The following is a 15,835-nucleotide window of genomic DNA, read 5'->3' as shown; positions in this document are numbered from 1 at the left end:
GCCAGGGTCCTAAGAAGAAAAAAAGGAAGGCCACATCAGAGAGGTCAACTTAAAAATTTTCTTACACTGCCCAAGAATGGAAACGATTGTTAGTTTTCAAAGGAGGTCTCTTGTTCAGAAGCAGCTGTGATCCCCCTGATTTTAGTTACCCTTGTGACCCCTTTTGATCCTTAACCAAAGCAGTTCCTGTGACTGCAGTCAGATACAGCCACTCTCTTCCAACAGTCGAACTCTAACCAAATCAGAGGTTACATTTGACCTCACCTTGAAATGTAGAAAGTGAACAATTAAATATTGAACGTTTCTATGTAAAACACCTTCTTGAATTTCAATCCTGCCATATCCTGCTGGTGCTATAATATGATCCTTGAATTTTTGGCACTGTCTCATTTTTAGTCTGGAATGTCTGAAAATTTCGGAAAAAAAAAAGACATTATGCAACAAGAAGAAATATATCTATTAAAACAATGTAGATTTCAAAAAAAAAAAAATCCCAGCACGAGTAATATAAAGAAATGTGCCATCTTACAGACCTTTAAATACTATGATCCTTTTTTCTCTGTCATCTCTTATGAACAAAAAAAATTCCAGTCTTGTAAAGTTCACAACATTATCCCCTCTCTAATAAACTAAGTTTAACCTAAGTATTCTATCCAAAACTAACCTCTAATCTATATGTATCAAGGTATAGCCAATTTTTAAAAATTTTTGAAAGCCATACGTGCTTCCATGTGATAGAAGAGCTTCTGTTCATTAGATGAAGTGTATTCAGTATTTCCTAGGTCTATAGTTGGGTTTTCTTCTCTATTTGCCTAGCACTGGCCTCATGAAATAAGAAATCCAACTTAGCTGACATTGGTACCCTCGAGGAATTCCTAGATTAGAGTCAAGGTGCCATCAACCCCTTGATGAATGAATAAATGATTGATGAATGAATGAATATGACTGTATCTCCTAATCCTTTTTACATTTTATTTCCGATTAATGCAAGATTCTTTTCATGCCCTGTTTATGACCTTGGAATCTGACAATCAGTCTCAACTGGCTTACTCCTATACGAGCAACTCTTAATTCTTTTGAATAGAGATTTACTCCACTAATTTTCAGTGTTTGCGCCTTAGCTCCCCATCACATGGCAATCACATGGTTGCTTAGCTCCACCAGATTAGAGGGGAAGAATCTGTAAAACTTGTTAAAATTTGTTTATAGCTATAATAAAAAGTTTGATGAAAGATGAAACTAAATGTATTAAAGAAAATGAAATTGTGAAGATTATCCGGATTTAATTATCCACATTGTTTCCTTTTTAAATTTCTATACATAAATAAGAGTAGCCGTTATCTAAAGATAAAATGAGAACTACTCCACAAGGTTTTGAGGGAAATAAGGCCATATTTACCAAGTGCATGGCATAAAATAGGCATTAAATATATACATATTTACTCTCTCGATTTGAATTTGTATAAGTCCTTATGACTATCATGGTTCCCAAATATTGTGTCCTCATCCTAACTATGAGATTGTAGTTATATATTTTAACCATTTAATAGTTAAAATGAAGTATGGACAAGGTCTGATTCAAGTTGAAATTTATTAGAAGTACAGAATGGGAATGTAGATAATTAGCATTTTGATTTTCCAATATACTAACCAGTGTTTTACGCACTAGTTAAATGACTTCCAGGTGTAATGAATAGAATGAAAAAAAGTCCAGGGGTGTCTTTCAGTGGAACTTTACCTAAGTAGACTCTCCCAGCTATATTACACACTTCCACACGTGTTCTCTCTCCACCAAACCCTCTCCCCACTCTTACAATAGGAACAGCTTCCAGGATCTGGAGGAAAGGGAAAAATTTATCTTCCAAGAAGGCACCACATTGAGTATGACAAATGTGTTTTGTTTCAGAAGACTTCAACTTCAGTTGCTTTGTACCCTGCCTGCCCAAACAGCCATGCTGAGAATTCTGAGACCTCCAGTTTCACTAGCAAAGAATATTCCGACCAATTAGAGATGTCTGCCACAGGGTATGCAAAGAACACAGTGTCATTACCTGTTTCACGCATTTACCAGACCTGTGTTTTTGTTCTCTTTTCTGGCTTGCCACACCAGTATTGCCTTTCCTAAACTGTACTGGCAACCAGAATGTAAGATAGGAAAAATTTCAGGTCAGAAATGAATCAACAGACCTTTTACCTGTTCTTTAAAGAATACTGAATGTCTTAAGTCCTTTCCAGAAAGCTGATAGAAGTATGACCTTCAAGAAACTTAGCAAAACAAACATGCCATGAGTACATCTCATCCATCTCCTTTGTTGCACCAGTACTTAAAATCTCCAGGATTCTCTTAGGTTAGGCAAGAAAGTGATTTGTATTTTGTCTATTACATAAAGAATCAGACAATGCTGATTTCCTGTTTTGAAGTAGATGATTTTGAGTTTAATTTTGTATTTTTAAGATGTACTTCGGAATGAGCAAGTGAGGGTAGATAGACATCTCTCTGTATATGCCTTAAGGCAAAAACTGTAATAGGTATTATTTCAACTATTGGTTCAATCCTTTCTTCATGTGTAATCTAATTCTTTGATCAGTTCAGTGCTTTAAAATGTAGGTTTTGGAGTGCCTGGGTGGCTCAGTCGGTTGAGCATCCAACTTCGGTTCAGGTCATGATCTCACAGTTTGTGAGTTCGAGCCCTGCATCGGGCTCTGTGCTGACAGCTCAAAGCCTGGAGCCTGCTTCAGATTGTGTCTCCCTCTCTCTGCCCCTCCCCCACTCATGCTCTGTCTCTATGTCTCTGTCTCTGTCTCTCTCTCTGTCAAAAATAAATAAACTTTAAAAAAAAAATGTAGGTTTTATGGGGTGTCTGGGTGGCTCAGTTGATTAAGCATCCAACGTCAGCCTAGGTCATGGTCTTGCCATTCCCGAGTTTGAGCCCTGCGTTTGGCTCTGTGCTGACAGCTCAGAGCCTGGAGCTGTTTCAGATTCTGTGTCTCCTCTCTCTCTGCCCCCTCCCCCCCCCCCCCCCCCCCCGAAAAATAAACCTTTAAAAGAATAATAAAAAAACCTGCATTTTATATCACGTATGGTAAGGCCAATAGACTAGGACAGGACTGCCATTGAAAGATAGTTTTTCATAGTTCCCAAGATTAAGGAGCTACACCATGGGGGAACACAGGGGAATCACCAGGTACCCCCTAGGAGAGGGAAGCATGGGTAAGAGCTTTTATGGATTTTCTGCAGGTAGGAAGAGGTGAAGCAGGGTAAGTAGATTTAAGATTGGCTAGTTTGAATAATCACAGGGAACTCCTGGGCATAGGGGCTGCCCCTAGTGTTTTGCTCTCTGGCCCTGGGGTGATTAGAGCAGGGCAATTGTGTCCCTGAGTGTGAGAGCCCAATAGAAGGGGTGGTGGGAATGTGGCTCTAGAAGGATTAGCTTTCATATGGAATGTGCACCCAGAGGAGTCATTTACCATTTTGAAGAATGGGCTAGCTCTGGGATGGCTGGTCTTTCTGGGATCAGCAAGGCCCAGATGTCAAAGCCTCAGAATTACAGAAAATAAAAAGGTATGATTAATACATTCCATATACCAAACATTGTGCTGGAACATATAGTATGCTTATAAGTTAAAAAGGCCAGGCCTCTACCCTGGGAAAAGTTGTATTCTAGTAGGATAGAGAGGCACATGAAGAACAGATTTCAATAGAATGTTGGAAGTCAAGTACCACAGTAGTGATAAAGACAAGGTGCTAAGTCCCTTGACACATTTAAGGACCCAATGTGGGTATATAATCTTAGAAGTGCTATTGTATTTAGTATATTTCATAGAAGCGAAGCCATTAATTACTTGGACCTTTCATCAAAAAATTTCTGTATCACTTCTGGAAAGATTTCAAATGTAGTCCTAAATATAAAACCCTTCCATTTCACCAAGAACCTTAGAATCATGAAATTTTACAGCTATAAAGTCTCATGTTCTCATATATATGAGGAACCTGAACCAGGAAGGCTAGCTAACTTCCCTAAAGTCACAGTTGAGCCTCTGCTAGGCCCTTGCTGGCTCCAGCGTGCAAATGGTTCCAATCATAAATTAAACACATTTATCTAAATATTGGCCAGGAACCACGCTGCCCTTCTTGTTGCTACAGGGAGTCTGCCATCTAAATATTTGCAGTTTCCCCCCCTCTTGAGTCACACCCTATCTTAACCACATTTTAACAACATAGAACTGGTCACTTGACAGGTACTTAATATCAGTAACGATCTGACTTTCCTGAGTGTCAAAGCAATATAAATGACTCACATTCATTATTGTACTTAATGCTGAAATGGGACAAATTTCATCTTTTCTCTGCACTGGGTCTTCTGTATTTTACAATCGGGAGATGCTTTTTAAATTCATGGAGCTGGAGAACAAATAGCATTAGTGTTTAGAAAGCAAGAAGCAGATCAATCTAATGGTTTGTAAGCAAAGCACCAACCGTGTCACCATATGCAATTGTTGAAGACAAGGGTGAACCATCTCAGAAGACAAAATAGACCGTTGCAGAAAATGCCTTACTCCTTCTGCCATTTTTAAAGTATATTTCAAGTATTTTATTGTGCTTACAGATTAGTGTCTTCAGCCGTATACGTATTCATTGCTCAGGTTATAATTGGTCTTCATTTTTCAAAAACTACAGATTGTATGGGATAAGTATGCTAGAAAGCATTCTGCAATATATACTCAGAAAGTAGATGCTAAATTTAGAAAGAATCTCATGGTCAAATAAGTTGAGTAAATACTAAATTAGACAGCATTAAATTTCTTTTCCGCAAGACTTTCTGGGCCTTTAATGAGAAAATGGGAATTGCAGACACCAAGAAGTGAGAATATATAGCATCTTCCAGATCTAGTAGTCCATAGATCCTTCACTATTGGGTTTTTCATGGAAAGCATATTCCAGAATAACAAGTGGCAGATAGTATTTTGAAAGCATCAAGTATACAATACACAATGGATCAATAAAAAAAGTTAAGAATTTTTTTCTGCCATGAGGAAGCCTATTTCCTAGGTGGGAAAATAAAGCACGAATACAGTAGGCCTCAAATAACAGTATGAGGAAATAGCACTTTGTGATAGCTTCTATACTATGTGATCAACTGTCAAAGGAAAGATGTTCAAATGTGTTTAGTACAGAGGTAGGAGAAACAGAACGTAATTCTGCATGCATTTTTGTGCAAGGGACTGGAGGTACAAGACCCATCAAATACGGTTGCTATATTAAAGAAATGAGCATCCTAGAGGGAAAGCCAGGACCCAGTGATGCAGGTTAGCATGGTCAAAACCTAAAAGGCCAGAACTGCTTAACCTTTGCCTGCACATGAGTTTCCTGGAGGATCTGAACTGACGGGAGTAGATTTGGGATGAGGATCAAGATTCTGCCTTTCTCATAAACTCCCAAATGATGCTGATGCGACTGGTCCAAGGATCACACTTTGAGGAGCAAGAAGTTAGAGCAGGAGTTGGCAAAGTTTTTCTATAAAGTCCAGATAGTAAATATTTTAGGATTTGTGGGCCATGTCCTCTGATGCAACTACTCAACTCTGTCACTGTAATGCAAAAGCAGCCAGAGACCATGAGTTAGTGAACGAGCGTGGCAGTGTTCCCCAAAAAACTTGATAGACTCTGACATTTGGACATTCTATAATTTGCATATATCACAAGTTTATCCTCTTTCTTAAAAATTTTAAAAATCTAAAAAACATTCTCAGCTCATGGGCCATACAAAAACAGGTTATGGGGGCTGCAGGCTGTAGGTTTGCTGACCCAGGAGTTAGAGGACCAGATATCACACTCCTCGAGTACTAGGCAGAGGTCTCCTTATGAAGCAGATCTAACCAAAGCAGTTACTCTTTCCTTCTCTTAAACCTCCACTGTACTTATGATGCTTAACTTCACATCCAAATGTTGGTTTGTGTCTTTTCCATGGAAGATAAGGACACTTATTGACAGTATAAACTCAACTAGTTGCAGAGTTTACCAGGCATTACCTGTAGGATGTAATGTAGCGCCTTCCACATGGAAGGTGCCCAGCAAGCATGTGTTCAGTAGAATTTAGTCTGTTAAAGGAGCCTATAGCTTGACTATGAGGAAGAGTGGTTCCTAGGTGGGTTTAATGAAGAGGGGAGGAGAGAATCCCAAGGAAGGGAAAGGATAGGCAAAGGAAAATCAGCAAGTGATACATGAGGACTATGTAGGAAATAATAAATTCATGCAAATATTTAATAGAAGCAGAGGGTTAGTATAGGAAAATGTTAAAAAAATAAAATCAGGGCCAGGTATATGAATGGCTTCAATGACAGGTCTGAAGTTGAAAGACTGAAGTATGTAGGGAAGAGCTTTATTCTGATATAGAATAGAGAAAGAATCTATAGTTTACTGCAGATGGGGAAATCAACTGAATCCATAGTCAGTTCTCATGGGTGAAGATCTGGTCTGGGACTATGGAAAGAGAACAGGATAGAATGAACTGGAAGCTGGCTCTAGGCTGGAACGTTCTCTGGGACTGTATGAAGACACAGGAAATGAGAAAATGCCCTAGAATTAAGAAATCCTGCCCTTCTCAACAGTCTCAGAAGTAGTATGTGTGTTGTTGCTGAGGATGCTCTGCTGACTGAGTGGTGGTGGTAAATGTTTTCTAATTCCCAAAGTCTTATCTGTCCTTTTACGACTAACCCGTATTTAATTTTTAAGTTTCTAGAATTAATCCCCTGAGTAGTATTAGCAAACTGGTTTTATTTTCAGATTAAATATAAATACCTATATTCTATCTCAATATAGAAAAAAGTCTCTAATGCCCTATTTTTATAAAAGGACGCAAAATCCAAAGAATTTCATAGAATATGAGACTCAGAGGAAATCTGAGTGCTGATTAAGAGGTAAGCGGACAATACTGTCCCAGAGACTTCATTGCTTTTGGTTGCAAGTGGTACATTCCTACATATTTCTTTAAAAATAAATCACATTTAGGGGAGGTTTTAGGGCAGCTTCATGTTTTTTTTGTGAAAATCCTGTTGAGAGTATGAGGTGCTGGGGGAATAAGGCAAGTGTGTGAGAGAGAGAGCATGTGCTAAAACAGTCTGGCAGCCTGCAGCCTCTTACACCCAGGTCCTGGTTGTTTGGAGGAGGAAAAGTGCTGACCAGCAAGAATGAATTACAGCACAGCCAGCATCTCTCTACCTCGTGGAGGCCAGGCGGTCTGCTAGAAAGGTTTGTAAATACCAGAAATGTGGAAGCCATTAAATCTGCTATTGCTCAGCTGATCGGGAGTCTTAGGGTCAACAAAAATAGTGCTGCCTACGATTTTTCAACATGATGACTAGTTTCCCCTGATACATTAGATATTTTGAGCATAATGTTTAGATTTCATATTTTTCTTTAGGTAAGAATCATAAAGTTGTAAGAGGCATCTACGATAAAACATTTTATAAGAAGACACTTTGAATTTCTGTTCCTTTTATTTTGTAACTAAAACGGTCTTTCCAAGTTTGGTGATATCCCTTATTTTGAAGTTGATAAAATGTACAAGATGCTTTACAAAGAAAACCTATGGGCAATGTCTAGTCATTAATTTCACGGTCTCTAAGGTTTCCCTCAGTAACATCACAGATCTTTTTTTTTTTTTTTTTTTTTAATCAAACAAGCATCTTATTACAGCCTTTCACTTCTGCTTTATTGTTTTAAACATCACCATTTCCTTTCTTTCTCTCCTGTCCTTTGACCTCCATTTGGCCTGCAGATGGTTCTGTGAGGGGAAGGAGCTACAGGACACTCCCGACATTCAGATCCGCTGTGAGGGTGGGGACCTCCACACCCTGGTCATAGCCGAGGCCTTTGAGGACGACACAGGTCGCTATACCTGTCTGGCTACAAACCCCAGCGGCTCAGACACAACATCTGCCGAGGTGTTCATCGAAGGTAAGGAGAGGTGCATGATTTAAAGGGGTGGTTGGGGTCTGATAGCTTGAGTAGAGCTTCCCTATGAACATGCCTTCCCAATGCAAACAGCATAATGGCGTGATTCAAACCTCATTTCTCCTGAGAATTTTATAATGAACAGTCTGACACTTGGGCATACATCAGCTAATGTCAATATTTGTTCCTTTTAATTGAAAACATTTCAGCTGCGTTAACTTGAATTTACTTAAAATGTAAAGTGTCTAACTCATTTTTGATTTCTCTAGTGAAGAGAGAATGGGAACATCTAGAAAAACCGTGTCTATCGACCAGATAGAGTTAAACTATAAATGACTTGGGAAATCATTCATGGGAATGCTAAATGATTGAATATTTTTAAATGTTCTCATTTGTATTCAATTCTAGAATTTTTGCCTCTTTTGTGAAATTCCGTTATTCCAGCTAAATGTATGGTGAACTTGCAATTTCAGGATGAAAAAACTTCAAGGATCAGTGTTGTATTAGAAAACGGGTAGGCAGAGAGTAGAATATTTCTTTTGTTCTTGACAAGACTCAGCCTGTGGGGAATTAGAAAGCTTGACGTGAAAGTATATAGTTTTACACTATTATTGGATTTTGATCAATACCTATAATTTAAGTTGGAAACGTTTTAAGCACCCACAGTACATGTTTTGTTTCTATATCCATAAATTGGTGAGTACTCTGTTAATTGGTTGCTTTTCAGAGTAGTAGTTAAGGGGAGTCTGGGTGGCTCAGCCACTTAAGCGTCCGACTCTTGATTTAGGCTCAGGTCATGATCTCACAGTAGTGAGATCCTGAGATCCAGCTCTCATTCCCTCAGGATTCTCTGTCTGGGTCCTTTTGACCCTCCCCTGCTTGCGTGCGGGCTCTCTCTCTCTCTGTCTCTCTCTTTCTCTCTTTCCCTCTTATTCTCTCTCTCTCAAAAAAAAGAAAAAAAATCAGAAGAGAAAATAGTAGTTGAAATGCAAAAAAAAGATTAAAATCCTTGAGGTCTTCATGAACTTACTCTTCATCTTTTTATGTTTTTTAACTGTTTAATATCACTAAATTTCTTTATTATTTAAAGTAGAAGAAATCAAGATATGAATCATAATTTGTGACTCTTTCAAGAATTGACAAAAGAAATTTTAGAGGAACTATTACCACTGACTAAAAGTGTGTATCTTTACTTTCAGTAAAAGGATCCTCTGCACTGTCTTTGAATATCTGTGAGCTCAAGGGACCTTGCCCTGTTAATGAAAGCAAACACTTTTTATAGAACAATAAATAATATTTACATGGCATTTATAAGTGTGTACATACTCATGCATAATGATCAAAACCTCTCTGTAAGCCCATGAGATATTATTAGTACAGTATCTCCTTTTTATAAATGGTGAACTGAGACCCAGAGCGGTTAAAGCGACTCTTTCAAAGCCCCCTGGGGATTTGAACCCAAGCAGTCTTGCTTCAAGCAAGGCTCAGATTTTTAACCACTGTGTCATACATGTTTCAGAGTGCTAAATGAATGACAAAAAGACTTAAAATTTAATAAGTTAACGGTTTTAGCCATGGGTGGGCTGTGTGGCAGACATGGTAAAGTATTTTAGAATACAATGAAGGGAACTTAAACTTGCCTAAGAAACCTGTTTGCTAAGGATGATCAGATTTGTCTTCTAAATCTGACTTCAGATAGAGCCTCTTAAAATCAAATGTTTTATTTGCTTTTAGCTTTGCTGAAATATGGTGAAATATGGTGAATTTTAGAGTTTATTGCTGTTATACTATAGGTGTTATGTGAAATCACATGCAGTTGAATGGACTACCAGATCATTTCAGCCTGCATTGAATGTCCTCCTGTGGTCAGATAATGCAGGTACAAACATGATTAAGACCCATTCTTCAAGTATCAAGGAGTTCCCAATCTAACAGCAGAGATGGGCACGTTAAAAAAAAATAACTAGATTCTAAGTGATGTTATAATAAGTGATATAATAAAAATGTATCCGTGTTACAGGGATACAGATTAGCTTAAAAAGGTTAACTGGAAGATATGTAAGATAAACCTACTTTTCATATAATGAAAGGAAATATTTCTCTACCTCTAAAATCAGTTTTAATATCTAAATCTGGTAGACCCAAAACATTCCCACCACAGTCTGTATTTTTATTTCAGTAAATTGGGCGCTTCTGAGCCTAAATGTCCATCAACTGATGAATGGATAAAAAAATTGTTTATATACACAATGGAGTACTACGTGGCAATGAGAAAGAATGAAATATGGCCCTTTGTAGCAACGTGGATGGATATGGAGGGTGTTATGCTAAGTGAAATAAGCCATACAGAGAAAGACAGATACCATATGGTTTCACTCTTATGTGGATCCTGAGAAACTTAACAGGAACCCATGGGGGAGGGGAAGGAAAAAAAAAAGAGGTTAGAGTGGAAGAGAGCCAAAGCATAAGAAACTCTTAAAAACTGAGAACAAGCTGAGGGTTAATGGGGGGTGGGAGGGAGGGGCGGTGGGTGATGGGTATTGAGGAGGGCACCTTTTGGGATGAGCACTGGGTGTTGTATGGAAACCAATTTGACAATAAACTTCATATATTGAAAAAAAAATTGGACTCTTCTGTATGGAAGCTCCTGAACTGCCGGTCCACTTCTGCCTTTGAAATCATTTGGATGAGTTATCAATATGTGAGAAGTAATCTCTGGTTCTATATACCGTGCCAGGACTTTAACAAAGATGATGGATTTTTTCCCAGTGCGCTGTAACAGTGGACTTACTTAGCCAACCAGCCAGCAGGTATCTGTGAGTTCAGACAGACTGTGTGTGAGGAGAGGGTGAGGGACCTGGGCAGAGCAAGAATAAAGATCCATTAGGAGTTAGTCTCCTAAGCCTAATACAAGGTACTTCGGAAAACTGGCTCCTTGGCCTTGTAAAGTTTGGATCATAATTCACAGGGAAAAAAAATGAGATTTTTGTGTATTTTCATCCCAAAGAACAATTACATGTAATAGAAGAGAATTTCACATAAATTCTTATGCTCATATTATGACTGAAAGTAAGAAATTTTTATATGTACTCATTCCAGCACTGAATTAGGCTCAGACACATCCCTACTGAATTGTATCCTAAGCCACGCTGCTATTACTGTGTCAGCATGCAGTCATTTGCAGGATCTACTGAGGGTAGGACATTTTTTTATAGAACTTCAGAGTCTCAACAAAACCTCTAAAAACTTAATGTAGTGGTTGGAAACTGTCTAAATTTCACTGTCTTCTGCAGCAAGTTTTAGAATGACACAAAATAAATTACAGCTTAAATCTCAGTCTGCGCCTGGGATAATCTTTCCTACATGTTGAACTTCCAAGAGGATGGCCCTGGGATGGGAGAGAAACTAGTCAGGGTGGTGTAAGAGGAGGCAGAAGACCTGTTTCGGGAGAGAGGACGATGCCAGCTCGCTCTCCAGATGCTTGAGAGCCCAAATGAGATGAGGACAAGGAGGAAACCACTGAGGATGTTGTTGGTGATTTTAACAAGAGGGGTTTGGGGAATCTGGAGAGCACAACGGTCAAATGGAATGAGTTGAGAAAATGTGTGCAAAATATGGGAAGAGAAGCAACAAATAATAGATCATGTTGCGGAAGTTTTGTTCAACCATCAGCAGAGGTGTGAGCCAGAATCTGGGAAGAACTGTGGGGTAAAAAATATTTTTTTTTCACTTTGTTTGCTTATTTGTTTTCATACCAAAATAACTAGAGTATGTGTCCTATGCCAATGCAAATAATCCAAGAGGGAAAACCTAGATCATGTAGAAGGGCAAGAAAGAATGAGACCAAAGTCTTGGAAAAGGAGAAAGGAGATGGAATCTGGCCTAGATGGTGAGGAGGGTACCCTCCAGGACTAGGTGGCAAAGAGATAATCTTAAATTCATAATATAAACAGGAAAGGTAAATGTCAGCATGTGAAATCCAGACACCTCCAGTTTCCACCATTGTCACCCTCTTCTGATTGTAAAATGGGTTACACAGATCATTACAGCTTTAGGAACTGCAAAGAAGGCGGGATAGGATGGTGGTCCTGAAATTGGGATGAAGGAAGTGGGATTAAACCTGGCCTTGTAGGAGTTGGACGGAGAGGAGGGCAGGAATGTGGGGAAGACGCAGGGATACTTGAGCGAGTGTAATGCACCGTGGCAGATCTTGTGTGACATTTATAGGTTCTCAGTGCTTCGAGTAATCAGGTAAAACATGTGCCCCTTTTAAGGGACATTTTGAAACATGCTGAGATGTTGTATGAGTAATGGCTCCTGTTGATCTCAGCAGGGTAAAGCCCCTCTGAGTACATGGTTTCTTCTCCTGGATTTTAAAAATACACTAAGGGGCACCTGGGTGGCTCAGTCAGCTGGGCATCCGACTTCGGCTCAGGTGATGATCTCACAGTTAGTGAGTTTGAATCCCACATCGGGCTCTGTGCTGATGGCTCAGCCTGGAGCCTGCTTCAGATTCTCCATTTCCCTCTCTCTCTACCCTTCCCCTGCTCATGCTCTCTCTCTGTTTCAAATATAAATAAATGTCCTAAAAAAATTAAAAATACACTAAGAGAAGCTGAAGGAATCTAAGCACAGCCTTGGCCATTTTTCACATTATTTATTTTTAAATATTTCTATAATATTTTCTGGCTAGCTTAGCTTCTAGTTCCATGACCTTGAACAGTTTTTCAGTGGCTCTATGCTTCATTTCCTCCATCTCCTCTGGGAGAAAATTGGATTGCTATAAGGATTGAGAGCAGTGCCTTGATACAGAGTGTGAGCTATGATTACTATTATAAAAATAGCACAGTTTTATTTTTAGAAACTGAAAACACACACATAAAAGGAAGGTATAAAAATCAAGTGTAATGCTACTGCTCTGTGACGGTTACTCTTAATATTTTGATCTTTCCAGTCTTTATCCTGTATGTGTATATTTTACTCTACGTATTCCTTTGTACCTTGTTTTAAACTTAACCTGTCACAAACATCTACCCATGGCATTAAACAATCTTTAAAAATCATTTTAATGTCTTTATAGTCATTCATCATTTATAAAATTTTAAACCCTTGGCATTGTTTCCGTTGGTCTTATCTGAGTCTTAAATGATTATTGCTGCACTGGTGATTATAGCAACTGAGAGAGTAGGGAGGGAGAAAATGAGTAACTCGTATGGGGACAGAGTATAGTCACTCCTTAAATTTTGAAAGGCAGAATATGCACACGGGCTGAACTCCAGGAGTTTCTCTGTGAGGCTGGTTTCACTAAAGTCTCTCAAGGTCTCAAATATATATTTAATATGTGAATATATAGTTTCAAATGGTTGATACTTGCTTTCATGAAGACTTCCTGTTTGCCGAAGTTGAAGCTGTATCATTTACTTCCAGCTTGCTTCCACCTAGAAATGTGGCTTTTTTTTCCTTCGTCAAGGAGGATGCCAAATAGACAAAAACAATGAAAACCTAGTGTTTTCATGAGGGTGAGGCAAATGGGCATTTTGATGTATTGCTATTCTACACACCTTTCTAGGAAAATACTTAAAAATGGAAATAATATATCCATTCCTAGTGCAGAGATAAAATTATTGTAAAGCTGCCCATGTGTATTTAAAGCAGCCATTAGAAAATTATAAAGTAGGTATCTGATGTCATAGAAAGGTGTTTCACAATGTATTGAGTAGGGGGAACGAGCAATAACTTAGCAATATGCATAACATCATCTTTTAAAATGTTTATGCATTTTTAGACAGACTTTGGAAGACTTTGGAAGGATATACCCCAAAGTATCCTGAGTGGTGGTATTCCAAATGATTTTTTTTTCTTTAATTGTTGCTATTGGGCATTTTCTGGGTCTTTTCCTGTGAGGAAGTATTAAATAGGGTACGTTCTTTAAGTGAAAAGAGAACACCTTTTAAAGGCAAGATAGCAGGTGTATCTTTGTGACATTTGCACTGGCACTTGTATCTTCAGAATAGAGCAGAGATCATGGGCATTTGATTCCCTCCCTCTGTGTGGGGAGCAATATAGAAATAGCATTTAGGCTGATGAACAGATAGACGGATAGTAATTGTAAGTTCTGGAACATGTCAGACTGGAGCTTCCATCAAAAACTGAAAGTGGTGGTTCGGTGAATACGAAAATGTTAACCAGAGACAGGAATGTCCTTTCCTGACTAGCAGGTGCAAAGCAGATGACCAAAGGGAGGAGACAGAAGGAGAGAGGGAGGGAAGAATCCTTGAGGGGGGAAGGGAACTTGCTGGCACAGAGAGGGAGATTTGATCCACCACCGTCTGCAAGAGCTGCTCTGACACCTGAGACACAAGGTGACTTTGAGATTTCACGAGGGTTGGACAGGTGTGCAAAAACTAGCAAAGGTTGTCTTTTCCAGGGGTTGAAACCTTTTTGGCCCTTTACCTTTCTCTGAAAATCAGCTGGAAAAAAGGAATTTGAAAAAAAGAAAGACTTTCTAAGTAATCAGGGGATTTTATTTTTAAGATCTATTAAATGTTTGGAATCAGATGAAAAACAGCTATTGGTGTCCCCAATTTCTAGCCACTTTGAGAGCATCTGTGATAACTTCTGTAGGACTTTTGCTACCCTCTCCCTCTTTAAAACTCCGGCGACTCTAGTAAAATTGATCTCAGATGACCCATGATTTTCTGGTAATGGAGTCTACTGATTGTTGCTCATGTTTCCCCAGCTCCCTTCCCATACCTCCTCCTCCTTCCATCTCTATCACCTATTTAAAAAAAAAAATTTTTTTTTAATTTTGAGAGAGCTTGCACACAAGCGGGGGAGGGGCAGAAAGGAGGAGAGACAGAATCCCAAGCAGGCTCTGTGCCACCAGCCAGAGCCCCACAAGGGGCTCGAACTCACAAACTGCAAGGTCACCACCTGAGTCAAGACCAAGAGCCCCACCGACTGTGCCACCCAGGTGCCCCTCTGTCATCTGTTTGTGATGGTTGGCCGGTTGTGCTGCTCTTTGATTTTGTTACTCCCCCAGCTCATCCTGCATGACTCACTTTCCCCATCACCGATCTCAGTGCCTAGAACGAAGTCCAAATGCTGTGGCCCTGTCTTCTACATCTCACCTTCCATTTCTAGACTTGCCTCCCGCTGCTGCCCCATAGCATGCTGCTCTTCTGTGGTTGCTTAGTTCACTTTCCAACCCCAGACAAGTGTCGCAGTTCCCAAGGTTCCATTCACTCATTCTACAAAAAGTTGCAGGTCTGCCATTAGCGAGGCATGAAAATAAGCCCTCAGAGGAGTTACAGACCTCCATGGCACGTGAAGGTCATAACGGTACGAGGGAAGTCATGGACCACAAGTTCAAAAAGCCTCTCACCACTGCTTTCTAGTTATGTGACCATATGCAAATTACTTGATCTCTTGGTTCCTCAATTTTCTGATGTGTAATTGGACATAGTTCACCTCTTAGGTGAGTTATTGTAATTAAATGTTGGGGCACCTGGGTGGCTCAGTTAGTTAAGCATTCAGTTATGGCTCAGATCATAATCTCACGGTTCGTGAGTTTGGGCCCCATATCAGGCTCTCTGTTGTCAGTGCAGAGCCTGCTTCAGATCCTCTATTCCCACCTCCATCTCTGCCCCTTCTCTGATCACATGCTGTCTCTCTCTGTATCTCTCAAAAATAAACATTTAAAATAATGTAATAGGGGCACCTGGGTGGCTCAGTCAGTTGGGCATGTGACTTCGGCTCAGGTAAAGATCTCACGGCTCGTGAGTTCGAGCCCTGCATCAGGCTCTATGCTGACAGCCTGGAGCTGCTTTGGATTCTGTGTCTCCCTCTCTCTCTGCCCCTCCCCTGCTTGTGCTGTCTTTCT

General features: G+C 39.6%; 1 protein-coding gene across 1 annotated transcript in view; it reads left to right on the top strand.

Annotated features, from left to right (window-relative positions):
• Positions 1–15,835, top strand: part of PALLD (palladin, cytoskeletal associated protein) — a 268,198-nt gene that overhangs the window by 24,907 nt on the left and 227,456 nt on the right. The window contains exon 2 of the mRNA XM_042983655.1: positions 7,778–7,956. The gene's annotated coding sequence lies outside the window, so the exon portion shown is untranslated. The remainder of the gene's footprint in view (positions 1–7,777; positions 7,957–15,835) is intronic.

This window comes from Panthera tigris, chromosome B1 (assembly GCF_018350195.1).
Source record: "Panthera tigris isolate Pti1 chromosome B1, P.tigris_Pti1_mat1.1, whole genome shotgun sequence".
NCBI classification, from domain to species: domain Eukaryota; kingdom Metazoa; phylum Chordata; class Mammalia; order Carnivora; family Felidae; genus Panthera; species Panthera tigris.
Note: the sequence above shows the minus strand (reverse complement) of the source record. Positions and strands in the feature narration are given on the sequence as shown.